Source organism: Lemur catta, chromosome Y (assembly GCF_020740605.2).
Source record: "Lemur catta isolate mLemCat1 chromosome Y, mLemCat1.pri, whole genome shotgun sequence".
Classification (NCBI taxonomy): domain Eukaryota; kingdom Metazoa; phylum Chordata; class Mammalia; order Primates; family Lemuridae; genus Lemur; species Lemur catta.
Genome location: NC_059156.1, coordinates 119,547 through 135,240, shown reverse-complemented (window position 1 = coordinate 135,240; position 15,694 = coordinate 119,547). Strand labels below are relative to the sequence as shown.

Genomic DNA, 15,694 nt, shown 5'->3' with positions numbered 1-15,694 from the left:
GGCCGCGGTCCCGCCGAGACTGAGTGTGACGGGGACATCTGGTCGACCCCGCGTACCGCGGCGTCCGCGCGCGGCGCCGGCGGGGGCGCGAGCGCGGAGACAGCGGGTCCCCGCCGTCCTACCCTCACGGGGGCCCGCCGGCCTCCTGGTCGACCCCGACTCTCGGGGGAAAGAAGGGCGGGGGGGACCGGCCGGTCCCCCGACCGGAGGGCCACCCCTTCCGCCCCCGCGGCGACGGAGAGGGCCGCGGCGGCCAGACCGGCGCGGCCCCTCCCCCGCCGGCGCCTCGGTCGCCCCGTCTCCCCCACCCACCGACCATCGCGCTCCTCCCGGGAACCCCGGTCCCAGCCCGGAGGACGAGCCCCGGCGGGTCGCGCGGGGAGGAGGCCGCGTGGTGGGGGTCGGGGTCCACCCCGAGGCGTGACTCCGGGCGCGGCCTGGAGGGGAGGGGAGGGGAGGGCCGCCCCCTCCACCTTCCCCGGCGCCCCCGACCGACACACCGCGTGCCCGCGCGCGCACCCCCCCCCCCGCCCCGCCTTAGCCCTGGCGCGGGAGGGGCCGAGGCAGCGCGGAGGGCCGGAGCGACGGGAGGGGCCGAGGAGGCGGTGACCGACGGACCCGGGGAGACCCGCGCCCCGAGGGGCCGCCGCCGGCCGGCCGGACGCGCGCGCGCGCGCGCGCACCCGCCCGCCGGGACAAACCCTTGTGTCGAGGGCTGACTTTCAGTAGATCGCAGCCAGGGAGCTGCTCTGCTGCGTACGAAACCCCGACCCAGAAGCAGGTCGTCTACGAATGGTTTAGCACCAGGTTCCCCACGAACGTGCGTTGCGTGACGGGCGAGGGGGCGGCCGCCCTTCCGGCCGCACCCCGTTTCCCAGGACGAGGGGCGCTCTAACTCACAGACTCACCCAGAGCAACCTCCCGCCCGCCCTGCAAGCTCCATTCACCGTGAGTGCCCTGGCCGGGTAGGTGTCCCACTGCACAAAGACCTATCAGACCGCATTTCTTCCATTATTATAAGTAGTCATACATTCTTTTAGGACCGTAGCCGTAGGGTACACCTCCAGGCACAGTTGCGGGGGGGGGGGGGGGAGAGGAGGGAAGAGGCCATTCTTCACGTATCGTTGGGTAGCACCGGGGCAGGGGAGGCAGTTTCCTCCTGCTCCTCCTCGTCCCCCTTCTCCCTGGATTTGCTTCTTCCTGGTTTTTTCTTTATTCCTCTCCCAGTTCCCCCTTCCATCGTCTTGACGGATTTGGATGAGACGTAGACATTTTCTATGTCAGGCTTTACTCATCCCGAGGGAGGAGGAGAAAAGTAAGCCGCCTACCATGACACAATGGAACGGAAGCTTGTGAGCCACTGACTGCTGTGGCATTCTGACACTTGGTGTTTTTCAGGACATTCTATATTTCCGCTATCCCACTAGAATATATCCCCTTGATCACTCCCGTGTACCCCCATCCCAGCTTTTTCGTGAGCCACCCTCAACGGCCGTGACAATGTGGTGCGGGGACTCCCTCCGTCTGGTGCCTTACACTCGCACATTTGGGGTTTCGTATCAGGATAGCAAAGTGATCGCCTTTCAATAACCTGGCTGGCCACGGTGGCTCATGCCTGTGACCCCAGCAACTTGGGAGGCAGAGACGGGAGCATGACTTGAGCCCAGCAGCCGGAGACCAGCCTGGGTAACACGATGAGACCTCGTCTCTACCAACAAAATATAAAAAAAGAAAAATTTTGCCTGGTGTGGCAGCATCTGCCTATAGTCCCAACTGCTCACAAGGCTGAGGCAGAGAGGATCACTTAAGCCCTGGATTTGGAGCTTGCCGTGAGCTACAATCAGGCCAAGGCGGCCTGGCTGGGAGAGGACAGAGTGAAAGGAATCCTGTCTCAAAAAAAAAAAAAAAAAAAAAAAAAAAGACAGAAAAAGAAAAGAGGAAAGAAAGTAAAAAGAAAAGAAGACCGACGACACAGCTTAGAAGTCTCGGTGTTACCGAAAACTCGGCCGCTTGCCCACGAGGCAAATAGCGAGGACAAGCTGTGTGAGGAGGAAGGAAAGAGGGAGTCTATTTGGCCGGTAAAGGAGGAAATCAGGTAGACCTTCCCATCTCAAACCCCCAAACTTCCCGAACAGAGGGCTAGGCAGAAATAGAGAGCTTTTAAAGGGCGCGGGAGGCGGGGGATGGGGGTGGGTAGGGATGGGTGGGGGGAGCGTGTGGTTCTCAGCTTTAGCAATGATTGAGGTTAATGATTTCAATGGTCCAGGCTCTGCCAAAAGCAAAGCCTGTGAACTCTGCCGGCCACCCACCTGGGGGGCAGGGGACCACTTGGGAGTTTTAAGAAAAGATTTAACCTGCCGTGGGGACATAGGCCAGACTACGAGTTCCCAAAAGTTGGGGGGGTTGGGGGAGGAGAGCGTAAAAGGACAGAACATCTTTCTGTCCCTTTTTGGTTTCTTCTTTTTTCCCCCCTAGGTGCCAAAAGATATGAGCCCGGTGCCGAAAAGAAATAGGTATGGGCGCCCACGTGCACACGCAGAGATATACGATCGAATACGTCGTGTTCACAGTGTTTCCGAGTCGAGGAAACTGGAAGATGATGGGGGAAGGATCACGGGCAACTTCGTATTTCTTCCAGGACAGGAAAATGGACCCGAAGAGAAAAACGCATCGTTCTCGGCGTAGGATAAAACGCTACGTCTTGTTATATAATATGAGGCATTCTGTGATTTAAATTTTTATCCGAGATGATATTCAGTAAGCCTACAAAACAAGATAAAAGAGAGACGAACACAAGGGTGAAAAAAAAAGAAAAAAACCTAGGGGCACAGGCCTATGGTCCCGGGAGGAGGCAGGGAGCGGGAGGAGGGGCGCCTCCCGCAGACAACAGGGCGGGTGGGCGGAGAGCCGCCAGAGGCGAGGGCTGCCTCGGGCGGGGCCCAGAGCTGCGGGCCCAGGAAGAAGGGAGTGGGACCGGTCGTGCTCTACTCCCCGCCGCTGATCCGAACCACGCCCCGCCCTCCAGCCCCCACCCCGCCCCGGGGAGTCAGCTCTTAAACTCCCAACGTCACCTGGCTTTCCGCGATCACGATGGCTGATCAGAGTGGCCGCTAGGTGACACCCGACAACCGGTGCCAGTGTCAGCCTGAAAAGAAGGGACCCTATGACGGGGGTGGGGAGGGGTGGGGGTGGGGCGCACAGTGGGCGGCCCGGTCAGCTCCCCTTCCTCCTTGGAGCGGATCGGATCATCTGGAACTTTATCCCGAGAGGAGAGAGTGACACTGGGTGTGTGCTAGGAGCCGGCGGGTTGGGACGGGGACCTACCCGAGAGGGAAGTCGAGTACAGGGAGTTTCACAGTTGACCCACTGACGATCTCAAGGCCCGGACAGTAGAAGCGTGGCAATATCTGTCACCGTGGAATGAACACTTGGCACCAAAGACCTTTGTCTTTGCTGGCCCCCTGTGCCCAGGGGGACACGTGGCCAGAATCTGACATCCTAAATGTCTTCTTAGAAAGAATTGGGGGGTGGGGGTGGGGGCGGGGGAGAGAGACAGAGAGAGAAAAGAAAGGGGCAAGAAACGGCTGCCACGAAACTATCAGAACAGACAAGCGATCGATGGGGCCTATCCGGTTAAGTTCTTTCCCTACCCAGAGAACGACTTAACATAGCTGGTGTCACTGCAGTCGGGCCACGTTCCGGTATATGCATGTACACCGACACACACACAGACGCACGCACACACACACACACACACACACACACACACACACACAAACACACACACACATAAAATTAGTCGGGCATGCTGGCGCATGCCTGTAGTCCCAGATACTCGGGAGACTGAGGCAGTAGGATCGCTGAAGCCCAGGAGTTTGAGGTTGCGGTGAGCTAGGCTGCCACCACGGCACTCAGTCTAGCCCGGGCAACAGAGGGAGACTCTGCCTCAACAACAACAAAAAAGAAATCCCCCAATCGAACAAGGTATAGAAAAATTATGGTGGTGGTCGTGGTGGTGGCGGTGTGGGGGTAGGGGGGCGGGGGGGCTGCTGGTGTGGGGGGTGCCGGTGCCGGTGCAGTGGTCACCGTCCTACTACTAAAAGGGAGAGCAGAATCAAGTTCTGGGACATAAAGTTCATACTGGAGCCACCGGTGGAGCGAGGGAATGTTTCTTCTACAGGACCAGTATTTCCTTTGCTGCCCCCTCCCCCAATGCCATAAATAATGTGTCGATGAGGACGTACACACCGTTGTCCCTGGTTGTGGGTCGGGGGTGGGGGTGGGGGTGGGGGCGGGGGCGTCGCAGGGGGTAAAGTCAAAGCGATGTTTTTGTAATAAAGAGACATACGGCCCCCCGGGATACAGGCTGGGGACTTCACCCGTCAGCTCTAGGGAGTAACACAGGCAAGCAGTGCTCACCGTCAGTCTTAACTAATTAAAAAAAAAAAAAATAGAAAATAGAAAAAACGGCCGGGCGCAGTGGCTCCCGCCTGTAATCCTAGCACTCTGGGAGGCCGTGGCGGCAGGATCGCTCAAGGTCAGGAGTTGGAGACCAGCCTCAGCAAGAGCGAGACACCGCCGCCGCCCCGCCCCGCCCCTCCCCGTCCCTACAAAGAGAGAGAAATAAATTATCTGGAAAATTAAAAATAGATATAAACAACCTTAGCCGGGCACGGTGGCACGTGCCGGTATTCCCAGGTATTCGGGAGGCTGAGGCAGAAGGATCGCTTAAGTCGAGGAGTTTGAGGTTGCCGTGAGCTAGACTGACGCCACGCCACTCTAGCGAGGGCAACAGAACGAGACCCTGTGAGAAAGAAAAGAAGAAAGAGAAAGAAAAGAAAGAGAGAGAGAGAGACAGAGGGAGAGAAGGAGACAGGGCGAGAGTGACAGAGACAGAAAGGGAGGGAGGGAAGAGTAGGAGGAGGAGAGGGAGAGGGGGAGAGAGAGAGAGAGGGAGGGAGGGAGGGAAGAGAAGGAGGAGGAGAGGGAGAGGGGGAGAGAGAGAGAGAGGGAGAGGGAGAAGAAGAGGGCGAGGGGGAGGGGGGGAGAGAGACACGGGGGAGAGAGAGAGGGAGAGAGAGGGAGGGAGGGGGGGAGAGAGAGAGACAGAGAGAGGGAGGGAGAGAGAGAGAGAGAGAGAGAAGAAAACTATTAAAAATTCGGTACCAGATCCATCGGTCGGTACTCTGAAGCGTGACGATCGGGTGTTCCCGTGCACGTGTGAGATGTGTCTTCTCCCTCACGCCGCGTTTCTCACACACACACACCCACCCACACACACACACATCACCCATGTGCCGCGAAAAAAGCAACAAAAAGAGAGAAAGAGATGAAAAAGGGAGAATGGAAACAGGGAAAAAAGAGGAAGGAAGAAAGAAGTTTTGAACAAAAGAGACCAAAGTCACAGCGAGAAGGAAGAATACTGAGCGCGGAGCGACACCTAGTGACCACACCGTCAAGGGCACACTACGGCCCCAATTGGCCAGAGACATCTGGTGGACCCCAGGGCACTGCGCGAAGGGAAGCCGAGGGCAACCTGTGGCGGACCCGGGCCACGGCGTCTGCAGGCGATTACCAGGCGGCCACAGGAGGCCGGGGAAACTCATTCTCAGCGGGGGGTGGGGGGAGGGGAAGTGATCGCAAAGTCACACCCGACAGATCCCTTTCCAGTTCATAAACGTGGTGATTGCGTGTTCACACGCACGTGTGAGGTGTGCCTCCTGCTGTGTCGGCACATCCCCCGCGTGACGTGAAACCATGATTGGGGGGGGCGGTTTGCGATGAAAGTCACGCCAGGTCCCCGGGAGAGTTCGTGAGCCTGATAACTGCGCGCGTGCGGAGGAAAACAGGGGGCGGGGGGGGGGGTTGGAAGCGAAGCAAGGAAGAAGGAGCGAGCGAGCGAGCTAGCGGGGGGGGGGGCGGGGACGGGGCGGGAGGAGGGAGACGAAAAGAAAAGAGTGGAGAAGTCCGCGAGGACGGAGCCCTCTGGCGGTGACCGCTGGCATAGCGTCGAGGAGCCCGGCCCCGGCCGCGGTCCCGCCGAGACTGAGTGTGACGGGGACATCTGGTCGACCCCGCGTACCGCGGCGTCCGCGCGCGGCGCCGGCGGGGGGCGCGAGCGCGGAGACAGCGGGTCCCCGCCGTCCTACCCTCACGGGGGCCCGCCGGCCTCCTGGTCGACCCCGACTCTCGGGGGAAAGAAGGGCGGGGGGGACCGGCCGGTCCCCCGACCGGAGGGCCACCCCTTCCGCCCCCGCGGCGACGGAGAGGGCCGCGGCGGCCAGACCGGCGCGGCCCCTCCCCCGCCGGCGCCTCGGTCGCCCCGTCTCCCCCACCCACCGACCATCGCGCTCCTCCCGGGAACCCCGGTCCCAGCCCGGAGGACGAGCCCCGGCGGGTCGCGCGGGGAGGAGGCCGCGTGGTGGGGGTCGGGGTCCACCCCGAGGCGTGACTCCGGGCGCGGCCTGGAGGGGAGGGGAGGGGAGGGCCGCCCCCTCCACCTTCCCCGGCGCCCCCGACCGACACACCGCGTGCCCGCGCGCGCACCCCGCCCCCGCCCCGCCTTAGCCCTGGCGCGGGAGGGGCCGAGGCAGCGCGGAGGGCCGGAGCGACGGGAGGGGCCGAGGAGGCGGTGACCGACGGACCCGGGGAGACCCGCGCCCCGAGGGGCCGCCGCCGGCCGGCCGGACGCGCGCGCGCGCGCACCCGCCCGCCGGGACAAACCCTTGTGTCGAGGGCTGACTTTCAGTAGATCGCAGCCAGGGAGCTGCTCTGCTGCGTACGAAACCCCGACCCAGAAGCAGGTCGTCTACGAATGGTTTAGCACCAGGTTCCCCACGAACGTGCGTTGCGTGACGGGCGAGGGGGCGGCCGCCCTTCCGGCCGCACCCCGTTTCCCAGGACGAGGGGCGCTCTAACTCACAGACTCACCCAGAGCAACCTCCCGCCCGCCCTGCAAGCTCCATTCACCGTGAGTGCCCTGGCCGGGTAGGTGTCCCACTGCACAAAGACCTATCAGACCGCATTTCTTCCATTATTATAAGTAGCCATACATTCTTTTAGGACCGTAGCCGTAGGGTACACCTCCAGGCACAGTTGCGGGGGGGGGGGGGAGAGGAGGGAAGAGGCCATTCTTCACGTATCGTTGGGTAGCACCGGGGCAGGGGAGGCAGTTTCCTCCTGCTCCTCCTCGTCCCCCTTCTCCCTGGATTTGCTTCTTCCTGGTTTTTTCTTTATTCCTCTCCCAGTTCCCCCTTCCATCGTCTTGACGGATTTGGATGAGACGTAGACATTTTCTATGTCAGGCTTTACTCATCCCGAGGGAGGAGGAGAAAAGTAAGCCGCCTACCATGACACAATGGAACGGAAGCTTGTGAGCCACTGACTGCTGTGGCATTCTGACACTTGGTGTTTTTCAGGACATTCTATATTTCCGCTATCCCACTAGAATATATCCCCTTGATCACTCCCGTGTACCCCCATCCCAGCTTTTTCGTGAGCCACCCTCAACGGCCGTGACAATGTGGTGCGGGGACTCCCTCCGTCTGGTGCCTTACACTCGCACATTTGGGGTTTCGTATCAGGATAGCAAAGTGATCGCCTTTCAATAACCTGGCTGGCCACGGTGGCTCATGCCTGTGACCCCAGCAACTTGGGAGGCAGAGACGGGAGCATGACTTGAGCCCAGCAGCCGGAGACCAGCCTGGGTAACACGATGAGACCTCGTCTCTACCAACAAAATATAAAAAAAGAAAAATTTTGCCTGGTGTGGCAGCATCTGCCTATAGTCCCAACTGCTCACAAGGCTGAGGCAGAGAGGATCACTTAAGCCCTGGATTTGGAGCTTGCCGTGAGCTACAATCAGGCCAAGGCGGCCTGGCTGGGAGAGGACAGAGTGAAAGGAATCCTGTCTCAAAAAAAAAAAAAAAAAAAAAAAAAAAGACAGAAAAAGAAAAGAGGAAAGAAAGTAAAAAGAAAAGAAGACCGACGACACAGCTTAGAAGTCTCGGTGTTACCGAAAACTCGGCCGCTTGCCCACGAGGCAAATAGCGAGGACAAGCTGTGTGAGGAGGAAGGAAAGAGGGAGTCTATTTGGCCGGTAAAGGAGGAAATCAGGTAGACCTTCCCATCTCAAACCCCCAAACTTCCCGAACAGAGGGCTAGGCAGAAATAGAGAGCTTTTAAAGGGCGCGGGAGGCGGGGGATGGGGGTGGGTAGGGATGGGTGGGGGGAGCGTGTGGTTCTCAGCTTTAGCAATGATTGAGGTTAATGATTTCAATGGTCCAGGCTCTGCCAAAAGCAAAGCCTGTGAACTCTGCCGGCCACCCACCTGGGGGGCAGGGGACCACTTGGGAGTTTTAAGAAAAGATTTAACCTGCCGTGGGGACATAGGCCAGACTACGAGTTCCCAAAAGTTGGGGGGGTTGGGGGAGGAGAGCGTAAAAGGACAGAACATCTTTCTGTCCCTTTTTGGTTTCTTCTTTTTTCCCCCCTAGGTGCCAAAAGATATGAGCCCGGTGCCGAAAAGAAATAGGTATGGGCGCCCACGTGCACACGCAGAGATATACGATCGAATACGTCGTGTTCACAGTGTTTCCGAGTCGAGGAAACTGGAAGATGATGGGGGAAGGATCACGGGCAACTTCGTATTTCTTCCAGGACAGGAAAATGGACCCGAAGAGAAAAACGCATCGTTCTCGGCGTAGGATAAAACGCTACGTCTTGTTATATAATATGAGGCATTCTGTGATTTAAATTTTTATCCGAGATGATATTCAGTAAGCCTACAAAACAAGATAAAAGAGAGACGAACACAAGGGTGAAAAAAAAAGAAAAAAACCTAGGGGCACAGGCCTATGGTCCCGGGAGGAGGCAGGGAGCGGGAGGAGGGGCGCCTCCCGCAGACAACAGGGCGGGTGGGCGGAGAGCCGCCAGAGGCGAGGGCTGCCTCGGGCGGGGCCCAGAGCTGCGGGCCCAGGAAGAAGGGAGTGGGACCGGTCGTGCTCTACTCCCCGCCGCTGATCCGAACCACGCCCCGCCCTCCAGCCCCCACCCCGCCCCGGGGAGTCAGCTCTTAAACTCCCAACGTCACCTGGCTTTCCGCGATCACGATGGCTGATCAGAGTGGCCGCTAGGTGACACCCGACAACCGGTGCCAGTGTCAGCCTGAAAAGAAGGGACCCTATGACGGGGGTGGGGAGGGGTGGGGGTGGGGCGCACAGTGGGCGGCCCGGTCAGCTCCCCTTCCTCCTTGGAGCGGATCGGATCATCTGGAACTTTATCCCGAGAGGAGAGAGTGACACTGGGTGTGTGCTAGGAGCCGGCGGGTTGGGACGGGGACCTACCCGAGAGGGAAGTCGAGTACAGGGAGTTTCACAGTTGACCCACTGACGATCTCAAGGCCCGGACAGTAGAAGCGTGGCAATATCTGTCACCGTGGAATGAACACTTGGCACCAAAGACCTTTGTCTTTGCTGGCCCCCTGTGCCCAGGGGGACACGTGGCCAGAATCTGACATCCTAAATGTCTTCTTAGAAAGAATTGGGGGGTGGGGGTGGGGGCGGGGGAGAGAGACAGAGAGAGAAAAGAAAGGGGCAAGAAACGGCTGCCACGAAACTATCAGAACAGACAAGCGATCGATGGGGCCTATCCGGTTAAGTTCTTTCCCTACCCAGAGAACGACTTAACATAGCTGGTGTCACTGCAGTCGGGCCACGTTCCGGTATATGCATGTACACCGACACACACACAGACGCACGCACACACACACACACACACACACACACACACACACACAACACACACACACACATAAAATTAGTCGGGCATGCTGGCGCATGCCTGTAGTCCCAGATACTCGGGAGACTGAGGCAGTAGGATCGCTGAAGCCCAGGAGTTTGAGGTTGCGGTGAGCTAGGCTGCCACCACGGCACTCAGTCTAGCCCGGGCAACAGAGGGAGACTCTGCCTCAACAACAACAAAAAAGAAATCCCCCAATCGAACAAGGTATAGAAAAATTATGGTGGTGGTCGTGGTGGTGGCGGTGTGGGGGTAGGGGGGCGGGGGGGCTGCTGGTGTGGGGGGTGCCGGTGCCGGTGCAGTGGTCACCGTCCTACTACTAAAAGGGAGAGCAGAATCAAGTTCTGGGACATAAAGTTCATACTGGAGCCACCGGTGGAGCGAGGGAATGTTTCTTCTACAGGACCAGTATTTCCTTTGCTGCCCCCTCCCCCAATGCCATAAATAATGTGTCGATGAGGACGTACACACCGTTGTCCCTGGTTGTGGGTCGGGGGTGGGGGTGGGGGTGGGGGCGGGGGCGTCGCAGGGGGTAAAGTCAAAGCGATGTTTTTGTAATAAAGAGACATACGGCCCCCCGGGATACAGGCTGGGGACTTCACCCGTCAGCTCTAGGGAGTAACACAGGCAAGCAGTGCTCACCGTCAGTCTTAACTAATTAAAAAAAAAAAAAATAGAAAATAGAAAAAACGGCCGGGCGCAGTGGCTCCCGCCTGTAATCCTAGCACTCTGGGAGGCCGTGGCGGCAGGATCGCTCAAGGTCAGGAGTTGGAGACCAGCCTCAGCAAGAGCGAGACACCGCCGCCGCCCCGCCCCGCCCCTCCCCGTCCCTACAAAGAGAGAGAAATAAATTATCTGGAAAATTAAAAATAGATATAAACAACCTTAGCCGGGCACGGTGGCACGTGCCGGTATTCCCAGGTATTCGGGAGGCTGAGGCAGAAGGATCGCTTAAGTCGAGGAGTTTGAGGTTGCCGTGAGCTAGACTGACGCCACGCCACTCTAGCGAGGGCAACAGAACGAGACCCTGTGAGAAAGAAAAGAAGAAAGAGAAAGAAAAGAAAGAGAGAGAGAGAGACAGAGGGAGAGAAGGAGACAGGGCGAGAGTGACAGAGACAGAAAGGGAGGGAGGGAAGAGTAGGAGGAGGAGAGGGAGAGGGGGAGAGAGAGAGAGAGGGAGGGAGGGAGGGAAGAGAAGGAGGAGGAGAGGGAGAGGGGGAGAGAGAGAGAGAGGGAGAGGGAGAAGAAGAGGGCGAGGGGGAGGGGGGGAGAGAGACACGGGGGAGAGAGAGAGGGAGAGAGAGGGAGGGAGGGGGGGAGAGAGAGAGACAGAGAGAGGGAGGGAGAGAGAGAGAGAGAGAGAGAAGAAAACTATTAAAAATTCGGTACCAGATCCATCGGTCGGTACTCTGAAGCGTGACGATCGGGTGTTCCCGTGCACGTGTGAGATGTGTCTTCTCCCTCACGCCGCGTTTCTCACACACACACACCCACCCACACACACACACATCACCCATGTGCCGCGAAAAAAGCAACAAAAAGAGAGAAAGAGATGAAAAAGGGAGAATGGAAACAGGGAAAAAAGAGGAAGGAAGAAAGAAGTTTTGAACAAAAGAGACCAAAGTCACAGCGAGAAGGAAGAATACTGAGCGCGGAGCGACACCTAGTGACCACACCGTCAAGGGCACACTACGGCCCCAATTGGCCAGAGACATCTGGTGGACCCCAGGGCACTGCGCGAAGGGAAGCCGAGGGCAACCTGTGGCGGACCCGGGTCACGGCGTCTGCAGGCGATTACCAGGCGGCCACAGGAGGCCGGGGAAACTCATTCTCAGCGGGGGGTGGGGGGAGGGGAAGTGATCGCAAAGTCACACCCGACAGATCCCTTTCCAGTTCATAAACGTGGTGATTGCGTGTTCACACGCACGTGTGAGGTGTGCCTCCTGCTGTGTCGGCACATCCCCCGCGTGACGTGAAACCATGATTGGGGGGGGCGGTTTGCGATGAAAGTCACGCCAGGTCCCCGGGAGAGTTCGTGAGCCTGATAACTGCGCGCGTGCGGAGGAAAACAGGGGGCGGGGGGGGGGGGTTGGAAGCGAAGCAAGGAAGAAGGAGCGAGCGAGCGAGCTAGCGGGGGGGGGGAGGGGGGGGCGGGGACGGGGCGGGAGGAGGGAGACGAAAAGAAAAGAGTGGAGAAGTCCGCGAGGACGGAGCCCTCTGGCGGTGACCGCTGGCATAGCGTCGAGGAGCCCGGCCCCGGCCGCGGTCCCGCCGAGACTGAGTGTGACGGGGACATCTGGTCGACCCCGCGTACCGCGGCGTCCGCGCGCGGCGCCGGCGGGGGCGCGAGCGCGGAGACAGCGGGTCCCCGCCGTCCTACCCTCACGGGGGCCCGCCGGCCTCCTGGTCGACCCCGACTCTCGGGGGAAAGAAGGGCGGGGGGGACCGGCCGGTCCCCCGACCGGAGGGCCACCCCTTCCGCCCCCGCGGCGACGGAGAGGGCCGCGGCGGCCAGACCGGCGCGGCCCCTCCCCCGCCGGCGCCTCGGTCGCCCCGTCTCCCCCACCCACCGACCATCGCGCTCCTCCCGGGAACCCCGGTCCCAGCCCGGAGGACGAGCCCCGGCGGGTCGCGCGGGGAGGAGGCCGCGTGGTGGGGGTCGGGGTCCACCCCGAGGCGTGACTCCGGGCGCGGCCTGGAGGGGAGGGGAGGGGAGGGCCGCCCCCTCCACCTTCCCCGGCGCCCCCGACCGACACACCGCGTGCCCGCGCGCGCACCCCCCCCCCGCCCCGCCTTAGCCCTGGCGCGGGAGGGGCCGAGGCAGCGCGGAGGGCCGGAGCGACGGGAGGGGCCGAGGAGGCGGTGACCGACGGACCCGGGGAGACCCGCGCCCCGAGGGGCCGCCGCCGGCCGGCCGGACGCGCGCAGCGCGCGCACCCGCCCGCCGGGACAAACCCTTGTGTCGAGGGCTGACTTTCAGTAGATCGCAGCCAGGGAGCTGCTCTGCTGCGTACGAAACCCCGACCCAGAAGCAGGTCGTCTACGAATGGTTTAGCACCAGGTTCCCCACGAACGTGCGTTGCGTGACGGGCGAGGGGGCGGCCGCCCTTCCGGCCGCACCCCGTTTCCCAGGACGAGGGGCGCTCTAACTCACAGACTCACCCAGAGCAACCTCCCGCCCGCCCTGCAAGCTCCATTCACCGTGAGTGCCCTGGCCGGGTAGGTGTCCCACTGCACAAAGACCTATCAGACCGCATTTCTTCCATTATTATAAGTAGTCATACATTCTTTTAGGACCGTAGCCGTAGGGTACACCTCCAGGCACAGTTGCGGGGGGGGGGGGGGAGAGGAGGGAAGAGGCCATTCTTCACGTATCGTTGGGTAGCACCGGGGCAGGGGAGGCAGTTTCCTCCTGCTCCTCCTCGTCCCCCTTCTCCCTGGATTTGCTTCTTCCTGGTTTTTTCTTTATTCCTCTCCCAGTTCCCCCTTCCATCGTCTTGACGGATTTGGATGAGACGTAGACATTTTCTATGTCAGGCTTTACTCATCCCGAGGGAGGAGGAGAAAAGTAAGCCGCCTACCATGACACAATGGAACGGAAGCTTGTGAGCCACTGACTGCTGTGGCATTCTGACACTTGGTGTTTTTCAGGACATTCTATATTTCCGCTATCCCACTAGAATATATCCCCTTGATCACTCCCGTGTACCCCCATCCCAGCTTTTTCGTGAGCCACCCTCAACGGCCGTGACAATGTGGTGCGGGGACTCCCTCCGTCTGGTGCCTTACACTCGCACATTTGGGGTTTCGTATCAGGATAGCAAAGTGATCGCCTTTCAATAACCTGGCTGGCCACGGTGGCTCATGCCTGTGACCCCAGCAACTTGGGAGGCAGAGACGGGAGCATGACTTGAGCCCAGCAGCCGGAGACCAGCCTGGGTAACACGATGAGACCTCGTCTCTACCAACAAAATATAAAAAAAGAAAAATTTTGCCTGGTGTGGCAGCATCTGCCTATAGTCCCAACTGCTCACAAGGCTGAGGCAGAGAGGATCACTTAAGCCCTGGATTTGGAGCTTGCCGTGAGCTACAATCAGGCCAAGGCGGCCTGGCTGGGAGAGGACAGAGTGAAAGGAATCCTGTCTCAAAAAAAAAAAAAAAAAAAAAAAAAAAGACAGAAAAAGAAAAGAGGAAAGAAAGTAAAAAGAAAAGAAGACCGACGACACAGCTTAGAAGTCTCGGTGTTACCGAAAACTCGGCCGCTTGCCCACGAGGCAAATAGCGAGGACAAGCTGTGTGAGGAGGAAGGAAAGAGGGAGTCTATTTGGCCGGTAAAGGAGGAAATCAGGTAGACCTTCCCATCTCAAACCCCCAAACTTCCCGAACAGAGGGCTAGGCAGAAATAGAGAGCTTTTAAAGGGCGCGGGAGGCGGGGGATGGGGGTGGGTAGGGATGGGTGGGGGGAGCGTGTGGTTCTCAGCTTTAGCAATGATTGAGGTTAATGATTTCAATGGTCCAGGCTCTGCCAAAAGCAAAGCCTGTGAACTCTGCCGGCCACCCACCTGGGGGGCAGGGGACCACTTGGGAGTTTTAAGAAAAGATTTAACCTGCCGTGGGGACATAGGCCAGACTACGAGTTCCCAAAAGTTGGGGGGGTTGGGGGAGGAGAGCGTAAAAGGACAGAACATCTTTCTGTCCCTTTTTGGTTTCTTCTTTTTTCCCCCCTAGGTGCCAAAAGATATGAGCCCGGTGCCGAAAAGAAATAGGTATGGGCGCCCACGTGCACACGCAGAGATATACGATCGAATACGTCGTGTTCACAGTGTTTCCGAGTCGAGGAAACTGGAAGATGATGGGGGAAGGATCACGGGCAACTTCGTATTTCTTCCAGGACAGGAAAATGGACCCGAAGAGAAAAACGCATCGTTCTCGGCGTAGGATAAAACGCTACGTCTTGTTATATAATATGAGGCATTCTGTGATTTAAATTTTTATCCGAGATGATATTCAGTAAGCCTACAAAACAAGATAAAAGAGAGACGAACACAAGGGTGAAAAAAAAAGAAAAAAACCTAGGGGCACAGGCCTATGGTCCCGGGAGGAGGCAGGGAGCGGGAGGAGGGGCGCCTCCCGCAGACAACAGGGCGGGTGGGCGGAGAGCCGCCAGAGGCGAGGGCTGCCTCGGGCGGGGCCCAGAGCTGCGGGCCCAGGAAGAAGGGAGTGGGACCGGTCGTGCTCTACTCCCCGCCGCTGATCCGAACCACGCCCCGCCCTCCAGCCCCCACCCCGCCCCGGGGAGTCAGCTCTTAAACTCCCAACGTCACCTGGCTTTCCGCGATCACGATGGCTGATCAGAGTGGCCGCTAGGTGACACCCGACAACCGGTGCCAGTGTCAGCCTGAAAAGAAGGGACCCTATGACGGGGGTGGGGAGGGGTGGGGGTGGGGCGCACAGTGGGCGGCCCGGTCAGCTCCCCTTCCTCCTTGGAGCGGATCGGATCATCTGGAACTTTATCCCGAGAGGAGAGAGTGACACTGGGTGTGTGCTAGGAGCCGGCGGGTTGGGACGGGGACCTACCCGAGAGGGAAGTCGAGTACAGGGAGTTTCACAGTTGACCCACTGACGATCTCAAGGCCCGGACAGTAGAAGCGTGGCAATATCTGTCACCGTGGAATGAACACTTGGCACCAAAGACCTTTGTCTTTGCTGGCCCCCTGTGCCCAGGGGGACACGTGGCCAGAATCTGACATCCTAAATGTCTTCTTAGAAAGAATTGGGGGGTGGGGGTGGGGGCGGGGGAGAGAGACAGAGAGAGAAAAGAAAGGGGCAAGAAACGGCTGCCACGAAACTATCAGAACAGACAAGCGATCGATGGGGCCTATCCGGTTAAGTTCTT

At 59.3% G+C, this 15,694-nt stretch overlaps 2 pseudogenes; both read left to right on the top strand.

The window, feature by feature from the left end:
- Positions 1-5,658: 5,658 nt before the first annotated feature.
- LOC123629133 lies at positions 5,659-5,750 on the top strand (annotated as a pseudogene).
- Positions 5,751-11,679: 5,929 nt separating this feature from the next.
- On the top strand, positions 11,680-11,771 carry LOC123629132 (annotated as a pseudogene).
- Positions 11,772-15,694: the final 3,923 nt, after the last annotated feature.